An 8,266-nucleotide genomic window follows, 5' to 3' on the forward strand; every position below is an offset into this window, starting at 1 on the left:
GGTCTCTGTCGTCGCAGCACCAACCATACACTGACCTAGTACATATCCCGAAAGCTAAAAGCAGCAAGCGATGGAGCTGCAGTTGCTATACGTCGAATTTACGAATATCCTCCGCCACCGACGAAGACGCCGAAAAGGCTATCTTGATCACACATCAAAAATAAAAGAAGATATGACGACGCGACGTTTCAGCCACAGGACTGCACGACGCAGCTGTGATTCAACGACAACGCCAACCTGCAACGCAAGGAAAAAAGACCGCCGAGCTCGGCGTGCCTCTCGGTTGCCACGTAGTCACAGCTTTAGAATGACAAAAACCTGAGGTAGTTGGTAGGAATTCATCATGCAAAATAGGTGAGGCGTGCAGACAGGACACAAGACAAGAAAAGCGGCGTTCGTGGTGTCGACTTCTCTTGTGTCTTGTCTCCACGCCTCACCTTTCTTTCACAGCTTTAATAGACACAGGAGCCGACTACTCTGTCATGAGCGGACACACCGCCGTTCGGTTCAAAAAAGCTAGGGCTGCAGGGGAATGCTCACAAGTTCAAACCGCTGAAGGGCATTAGATAACGCCGACAGCAGTGAAATGCCGATATGGTGACAATATGGGTTTCGGGAATGATGCTGTAGTTATCTGATTAGGTGACATGAATTCCCACATGCATGATCTAGACGGCTACACAGACAACAACGGGAACTCAATGCTAGAGCTTTGCGATTAACACAATCTCGTTATCGTGAATACTGGGATTAAGTACGACGGCCGGACCATGTGGGAAGTGGGAAACGGGCAATCGACTATTGACCACTGCTTTATGACAGAAGGAATTCGTGATAAGCTGAGAGAAATAGTCATTGACGGAGGAAGAGAGTAGCACCATAGAGAGTGACTATAAATACATCGAATCCCGGTGCCGCGCATTTTTCCAGGGGAATAAAACAAAATGCCCGTGTTGATCAATTTCCGTAAAAAGGCCTAGAGTGTGGCCTAATCCCGACGATCAGAACCGGTAACGCACTCTTTCACGAGAGTAGGATTGGCCGCCCTGGTGCAGTACTCGGCCACAACCTCCTATATGAACACAACAATCAAACCCCGACCCTCAATCCCCAGCAACTGCGGAGCAACTGACCATGGTGTGGTCACACCTGCGACGCAGCAGAGGGTCCCTGGTTTCGGACCGGCCGCGATAGGAATCTCAACCTGGCAACGTTTAACGCTAGAATATTATCTAGTGAGGCGAGCCTAGCAGTGGTATTGGAGGAATTAGACGGTAGTAAATGTCATATAATAGGGCACAGTGAAGTTACGAGGACGAAAGAAGCATATGCAGTACGAAAAAGTGGGCACGTCATGTGCTACCAGGGCCTAGCGTAGAGACGAGAGCTAGGAGTCGGATTCCTGATTAATAAAGGACATAGCTGGTAACATACAGAAATTCTACAGGTCTTGTTGTGAAACTTAATAAGAGGTACAAATCTAAGGTCGTATAGGTCTACGCCCCTACATCCAGTCATGAGGACCAGGAAGTCGAAAACTTAAACGAAGACGTGGAATCGGCGATGAGTAAAGTCAAAACAAAATACACTGTACTGATGGGCGACTTCAATGCCAGGGTAGGCAAGAAGCAAGCTGGAGACAAGTCAGTGGGGGAATATGGCATAGGCTCTAGGAATAGCAGGGGCGAGTTATTAGAATTTGCAGAACAGAATAATATGCAGATAATGAATACCTTCTTCCGCAGACGGGATAGCCAAAAGTGGACGTGGAGGAGCCCGAATGGCGAGACTAGAAATGAAATAGACTTTATACTCTGCGCTAACCCTGGTATCATACAAGAAGTGGACGTGCACGGCAAGTTGCGCTGCAGTGGCCATAGGATGGTAAGAACTCGATTTAGCCGAGACTTGAGGAGGGAACGGAAGAAACTGGTACATGAGAAGCCTATCAATGAGTTAGCGGTAAGAGGGAAAATAGAGGAATTCCAGGTCAAGCTACAGACCAGATATTCAGCCTTAACTCAGGAAGAGGATTTTAGTGTTGAAGATATGAACGACAATCTTATGGGCATCATTAAGGAGTGTGCAGTAGAAGTCGGTGGTAACTCCGTTAGACAGGAAGCCAGTAAGCTATCGCAGGAGTCTAAAGATCTGATCAAAATACGCCAATGTATCAAAGCCGCTAACCCTACAGCTAAAATAGAACTGGCAGAACTTTCGAAGTTAATCAACAAGCGTAAGACAGGAAACATAAGGAAGTATAATATGGATAGAACTGAACATGCTCTCAGGAATGAAGGAAGCCTAAAACCAGTTAAGAAGAAACTACAAATAGGCAAGAATCAGATCTATGCGTTCAGAGAGAAAGCCGGCAATATCATTGCTAATATGGATGAGATAGTTCAAGGGGCTGAGGAGTTCTATAGAGATTTATACAGTACCAGTGGCGCCCACGACGATAATGGAACAGAGAATAGTCTAGAGGAACTTGAAATCCCCGAAGTAACGCAAGAAGAAGTAAGGAAAGCCTTGGGAGCTATGCAAAGGGGGAAGGCAGCTGGGGAGGATCAGGTAACAGCAGATTTGTTGAAGAATGGTGGGCAGATTGTTCAAGAAAAACTGGCCACTCTGTATGAGCAATGTCTTATGACTTCGAGCGTACCAGAATCTTGGAAGAACGCTAACCTTATCCTAATCCATAAGAAAGGGGAAGCCAAGGACTTGAAAAATTGTAGGCCAATCAGGTTACTGTTCGTTGCCTACAAAGTACTTACTATGGCAAATAGAATCAGGAACACCTTAGACTTCCGTCAACCACAGCACCAGGCAGGATTCCGTAAAGGCTACTCAACAATAGACCATATTCACACTATCGATCAAGGGACAGAGAAATGTGCCCAATATAACGAACCCTTATATGTAGCTTTCATTGATTACGAGAAAGCGTTTGATTCAGTTGAAACTTCAGAAGTGATGGAGGCATTACGGAATCAGGGTGTAGACGAGCCGTGTGTAAAAAATACTGAAAAGATATCTCTAGCGGCTGCACAGCCACCGTAGTCCTTCATAACGAAAGCAACAGAATCCCAATAAAGAAAGTCGTCAGGCAGGGAGATACGATCTCTCCAATGCTATTCACAGTGTGCTTACAGGAGGTATTCAGAGACCTCGAGTGGGAAGAATTGGGGATAAGCGTTATTGGAGAATACTTCAGTAACTTGCGATTCGTTATTGATATTCTCTTGCTTAGTCACTTAGGCGGCCAATTGCAATGCATGCTGACTGACCTGGAGGGGGCAAAGCAGAAGGGGGGTCTTAAAAATTAATTTGCAGAAAACTAAAGTAATGCTTAACAGTCTCGGAAGAGAGCAGCAGTTTACGATAGGTAGCGAGACACTGGAAGTGGTAAGGTAATATATCTACTTAGGACAGGCAGTGACTGCGCATGCGGATCATGAGACTGAAATAATCAGAAGAATGAGAATGTGCTGAGGTGCGTTTAGCAGGCATTCTCAGATCACGAAGAGCAGGTTACCATTATCCCTCAAGATAAAAGCGTATCATAGCTGTGTCTTACCAGTACTCACCTACGGGGGCAGAAACTTGGAGGCTTGCGAAAAAGGTTTTACTTAAATTGTGGACGACGCAACGAGCCATGAAAAGAAGAATGATGGGTGTAACCTTAAGGGATAAGAAAAGAGCAGATTGGGTGAGTGAATGAACGCGAGTTTAGTCATCTTAGTTGAAATCAAGAGAAAAAAATCGGCGTGATCAGGGCATGTAATTAAGAGGGAAGATAACCGATGGTCATTAAGGGTTACGGACTGGATTCCAAGAGAACGGAAGCGTAGCAGGGGGCGGCAGAAAGTTAGGTGGGCGGATGACATTAAGAAGTTTGCAGGGACAACATGGCCACAATTAGTAGATCACCTGGGTAACTGGAGAAGTATGAGAGGCCTTTGCCCTGCAGTAGGCGTAGCCAGACTGATAGTGATGATGATGATGATGATTATTATTATTATGATAAATACATCATTTGAATATTGATGATCCAGCTGGCAAAGAGAGCAACGTGCGCAGAATGGCCAGTTCGAGTTTGATAGCTGGACAAATAACAATTGTAGTCACAAGGGTCGAGCATGAACTTGGCGAACGGCAAAGCAAGGAGTGGGAATATAGTGAGCGTCTAAGTGTAATAACGGCAGAAATGCGGAAAGATAGGCAACATGCTGCTTGAAAAGGAAAAAAAAGGAACCGAAATGGGGGTGGAAAAGAAAGATACCAGAAGCGAACGAGAGAAAGCATCCTGAGGTCACAGGCAAGCAAAAAAAAGCTCAGTTGCCGCAAGATGAAGTAGTCAGAAAACGGCAAATAAGCAGGGCGGAAAATCTATGGGGAAAATACAAATACTGGATCAAGCAAACTTAGACAGGATGTCTCGCAGAATACAACAGCGTATATTAAACGAAGATAGAAAGAAACTGAAGCGGGCGCCGCATTTTTGTTGCATGCAAAAAAATAACAGCCGAATGTTCCCAAGGCAATGATGAGGTGTTATTTGGAGAAAAAATATCACAAAAAAGACGCAGATGTAAAAAGGAGGTGGTGCTGGTAAACTTTAACTGGGAGAAAGCCGAAGAGAAAAATTCCTAAGCGCACAGCCAAAGGGCTAGACGAGGTTCCCAATAAGCTGAATACTTAATTAGGGCCAAAAACTGATGAAGCTCTTTTGGAAACATTATAAAATAATTTTGAAAGATGGACAAATATCAGACCGTTGGGGAAACTAGAGTGAATTTAATTGATAAAGGTAAGGGGGCCAAAGAGACAACTCATACAGACAGTTGGGTTTCACATGGGTGAGATACAGATTAGCAATGCAGACAAAGCTGGAAGCATGGGAAGAGAATAATCATATGTGGGAGAACTTCAGAATGGCTTGAGAATAGGTTGGCATCTGGATTATAACTTATTCGTCCTTACTCAGTGTATGGAAGCGTCCAGAGTAGAAAAGAAACCGTTATAGGTATGTGGCCTTTTTAGACACTACAGCAGCACTTTGACAACGTAGACGGGAACATATTGTGGGATGTTCTGGAAAAGGAACGCTCGTATACACCTTTTGGGAAAGATTTACTTAAAGCTACGATGTGCGTTGAACAAGAAGGGATGAGAAGCGAGAGAGAGACAGAGAGAAACAAATTTATTTAATCACAGCAAGTGCTTAGTTTGCACGACAGGGTGCTGTCGGGCACGCCGTATCTTGAAAGGATACGCATCTGCAAACGACTGATGCCATTCTGCGTGCTGTTTTCTCCCCGCTCTCGCCTTGAAGCCAAAGACCGTACGGAGGACGCTTCACTCGCTTTTGCTGCCACGCTTGCTCAAGCGGAATCTGCCTCAGTGAGCATTTAAAGGAACACTAATGCACCGTAAAAGAAAAGCGTCGCTTGTTCCTCGAAGCGCGCTGCGAACAATGTAGGCATTCTGTTGCCAGCACAAGTGATGACGTACCTACCACGTGCGTTCAAGTATTTCAAGACAGCTACATTGTTGGCAGCAGCAGGGGTCGCTAACTCGCAAAAATATCGAAGTCGAAATGATGGATAGGTTAGCAGATAAATGCGTTGCAAAATGATCAACCGCCCTTTCGTTTGAAAAAGGCTATCCCATGAGCTTGAAGGTGGCTTAACCTCGGCGCAGATGTGACGATTCCTGATGTTGCAATATATGTGGTTTCCTTACTCGAAATAAGCACTGTTGTAAGTCAGCGCCTGTGCCTACCACGCCTTTCTACGTCCTCGTCTTTAATTGCGGTATAAGCCTCCTCACGTCAGCATTTTGGCACGGACTGTTCACGCTGAACGAATGTGGTTTGTTCAAGTTTGCTTGTGCGCGATGACACCGTGCTTGTTAAATCAGTTAGTAAGCGAAAGTTTCCAAGTTTATGCGGCCCATAAAACTACTATCCTTACTTCATATACATGTGTACTAATTTGCTATCGCAATCGATGCTTCCCCTTTCGAGCGATAGTGCGACTTTTTTTTAGTGCAGGGAGAAGCCGGAAGTGCAATCGATTACTTTTAAAATGTAATTCAGCTTCGCTTCCACATTAATTTCCATGGTAAGCTATAAAGGCAAATGAAGTTGCGAAGAAGAAAGTTGGCTACGTCTTTAGCACAGCCGGTCGAAAGAGCTGTTGTAATTCCGTAGCTTGTTGTGTAATCATTAGCGACACCAGCTAACTTATTTACAATAAAAGTCGGATAACATCGAGCAAGTCCACACTGACAAAAAAGTAGTCAGCCTGGACATCGATGACGTAAAGTTACACTGCCGAAAGCATAGACAGCTTCTTCTAGCCTTGAGAAAGCTCACAGGCGCACACGATAAAGGACAGGGAATGGGTTAGCATATGCCAGAATGACAGACTAGAGATTTTCACTACAGGAAGTTAGTAAACACTACAATGAAACAATCGAACAATAAACATCATCTTCCTTGTTGGTCTTCTGAGATACCGCGAAAAATTTAGCCTTGTCTTACGTTTCTCTAAGGTTTGCTTCTATTCAATAAATCGCTTATTTTTTCTTTTAGACAGCGCTTCTAAGAGAGGAAGAGCATTCTTGCTCTCGTCTTTTCACGCCTTTAGTTGTAAGGTCACCTTTGTGTGACCCTGCTTCGGCACAGAAGAAAGCCGCTATTTCTGCTGGCATTACAGGCCCGAAGAATTTGTGCTTTGCGTCAATATATTCTCAACGCGTTGCGATTCATTGTTCTTCGAGGAATATAGTGACGACGCAAGTTCTTTGAGTGCCTCTCCTAGCTTACGTGTGGTTGTTGAGTATGATTGCTGACGTTTCACGCCGAGCCTCTCGCTGTTGAACTCTTTGCTATACTGTAAGAATTCTAGAGCACTAATATGGCTAATGCATTACATAAGTTGTTTCACATTTCCCAAAGCATGATATATTCCATACCATTCCTAGCACATAAAGCGAAGAAAATTATAAGTACGGCGAATTATTTTTTTTCCTGAAGGAACCATTTCTATATCAGCCTGTTGTGTCTCTCAATACGCTGTCTACAGCTGTTGCTTAGAGTACGTTCGTCACAGATGCCGTAGTGTAGTGCCTTGAGGAATCGAGAAATTGTGTATGTGAATCAAAGTAACGCGCATACGAGTATATTTACACCATCAAAAACAGGAAAAAAAGAACAAGATAAACCAACGCAACAATGCAACAGCACTGTATGCGCCCATGCAAATTATTGGCCTGTTCCTACGGGGCTGCTCCTAAAAAATACACAGCGATAACAATTGTGTAACTACGCCAACGGTGCCGTTAACTGACAGGGAGGTAGTCTTCCTTGACGGTCCCCTTTGATATTGGCACACTGTAAGTTTTGTTGTGAACCACCTTTAGCGCTTAAATTTTCTTTTGACATGAATCATTCCGTTTTCTGTGGAATGTGAGTATCTGGTTTCAGAAAAAGAAATTATATTTCGAGGGTTCCCCACTTTTCCTGAAGTTCTTATCAGTATTGCAACCACATTATATATATTTAATAAATAAAGTCTTTATTATAGCTTCCCGATTCTCCCAAAACACAGTTGGTAGTCTGCACTCTTTTCTATAGTGGCTCTTCTTTTTTCACCTAACGGTGATTTTTTCACGTTGTACATAAAGAATTTCAGTGTGCGTTGGGTTAGTAACCTTTGGCATTTTTTTCGCCGAGTGGAAAGTTAACGTATGCTGGTCGCCGATATTTTTTTCTGTTGCTCCCTAATTCTCTTCACCTTTAAACCTACGAATAAAATCATTATGCTTACCCGCGGGTAATTTCGTCATAACACTGACTTTCGCTTGCACAACATCCTAGAACGCCCATTATTAGAATAGCTCTGCAGGAACAGCGCACGTCATCTGTAGTACATACACCTCTTTCAGAGAGAAAATAAAATTCAGAAAGTAAATATCTCACATGTATAATATTACGACATCATCAACTGAGGAAAAGACAGCAACTCTGCACAATTGTCCGTTGCGTCCAGCTGCTCTTTGTATCTGCGTGCTCAAACACACTATTATATGGCTAGAAATGGAGTAAATGGAATATGGCTAGAAATAAGAGATTTTGAATTTAACTTCAGGAATTTTCAAAATCGGTGCGGATTTCAACTAGATGTGGTAAAACATGAAAAGGTTACAGCAGATGCTGACTCGAGAAACTGACTATCTCAGTTCACTCAAGGCACGTCCA

This window comes from Dermacentor variabilis, chromosome 7 (assembly GCF_050947875.1).
Source record: "Dermacentor variabilis isolate Ectoservices chromosome 7, ASM5094787v1, whole genome shotgun sequence".
Classification (NCBI taxonomy): domain Eukaryota; kingdom Metazoa; phylum Arthropoda; class Arachnida; order Ixodida; family Ixodidae; genus Dermacentor; species Dermacentor variabilis.